The following is a 1,677-nucleotide window of genomic DNA, read 5'->3' on the forward strand; positions in this document are numbered from 1 at the left end:
CGCACTATATCTACATCGTACATATCTCTTCGATATTTTTATAATTGAGATAAACTGCTGCGATGCATTATACGGCAAGAAAAGTGGTGCAATGAAAGAAATGCAAATTTTAGAAGAAGAAGAGAAGGAGAATTATGTAAGTTTCAAATCGTCTCGATTTCAAATATTTGAGAGAAAATCTCAGTTGAGACTTTGTATAGTCTGTCCCGCGAAAGCGTACATGCCACATCTGCAAGAAGATTTATGGAAATTTAAGAAAAGTAAATTACCATTTTCCATGCAAAAACCATTTTAAGGCACATTCTAAGTCTGTTTCATAGCTTAATATATCGTCTAGTCTCTATTGTTATTTATTATAGCCCGACAACATTTGACTATGCTTTCAACTAGTTTTCTAGCGTAGCTGAAAGCGATCTCCATATATGCCGAATTTAATAGCATAACTGCTTCAGCTTAGATATACGTTTACCTGAAGTTTCCTTTTCATAAACGCCCAAACGTTTTCTGCTGGATTCCCATGACATTCGTTTTTCAATGTGTTTTCGGCTAAGCAAAAGTTTTTCTCGCGTTTACCTCGCCATGCAAGTCCTAACTCTCGCAAACGGCGCTTGATTGTCATCAGACTAACTTTCACGTTCTTTTTCGAGAACCCTATCCAAGAGTTTTCGAACTTATCGCAGAGTTAATTATAAATTCGTTCGGAACACTCCATGATGCACTTATTATCGTGCGGTGTCGTGGCTCGTGTTTTCCCGCCCTTTGGAAAATCGTCGACATTGTGACTAGTTTTAAACCGCGTCATTCACTTCTGGATGAATGCTTTTTATCGTCCGATATACCTAGCAGCTTCTTTGTACGACATTTGTGGGCCTTTCGGATGCGAACACAAAAACACAGCTTCAAAACATTTCCAATATACCTCATTCATCTCGGATTATGTCTGCGTTGAATGTGAAACGTTACTGGCACATCTACTATATGACGAAATGAACTCGACGCCTCCCGTTTTCAAACCCGCCAGGATCCAGCAACCTATTGCACACAGGACCGTACGATGCGGTGTATACACTCTTGTGCGACTGACTGTACACAATCCCTTTTCCCACATCCTTTTTCGTCTCTTCTTGTTGTCAAAAATCTGTATATTTTTTTACAAAATCGTTACGTAGTCCAGAAATTGAGCACGAAATGTGCGATTTTTGCAGCATTTAAAATAGGTCAGGTAAATGGATATCGCCTCACCGTTCGCTCGAAGCGAAGGGCTTTACGGCCGCGAGTCCTGAAGTTTCAGTTAGCGACGGAGCCGAAATGTCCGGGACATTCTCCTATGTGGGCGCGCGAAACATCAAACGTCGATCGCTTTCGGAAACGCGTCCTTTATTTCGCGGAACGATGGCAGTCGCAGCCGTTTGAGTCCTGCGAGAATGCGCAGCGGGCGCGAAACGGATACTACTGAAACATAAATCTGGTGGCAGAGCCATCGTCGAATGGATCTGGCGGCCGGCCAGGACGCTTCTTATAAGTTATAAGTCGGGTTACGCCGGGTCGGCTTTTACGCGGCGTGTGCGCGCTCAGTCAACGGTTAACGATGTGTCAAAACTATTTTCGTTGCCACTTTTCACGATACATTTATGACGAGCTTTACGACGCGCGCGCCGGCACACGGCCGTCACGCTG

At 43.4% G+C, this 1,677-nt stretch overlaps 1 long non-coding RNA gene across 1 annotated transcript; it reads right to left on the minus strand.

The window, feature by feature from the left end:
• On the minus strand, positions 1–1,429 carry LOC106747709. Its single transcript, XR_001374675.1, has 3 exons — positions 1,243–1,429; positions 470–1,138; positions 1–229 (listed from the first exon to the last, which is right to left on the minus strand). It is a non-coding gene; the product is annotated as an uncharacterized LOC106747709 (long non-coding RNA).
• Between the last annotated feature and the right edge of the window lie 248 nt (positions 1,430–1,677).

The sequence above is a fragment of the Dinoponera quadriceps genome, unplaced genomic scaffold, assembly GCF_001313825.1.
Source record: "Dinoponera quadriceps isolate SergipeBrazil2010 unplaced genomic scaffold, ASM131382v1 scaffold163, whole genome shotgun sequence".
In the NCBI taxonomy this organism is placed as follows: Eukaryota; Metazoa; Arthropoda; class Insecta; order Hymenoptera; family Formicidae; genus Dinoponera; species Dinoponera quadriceps.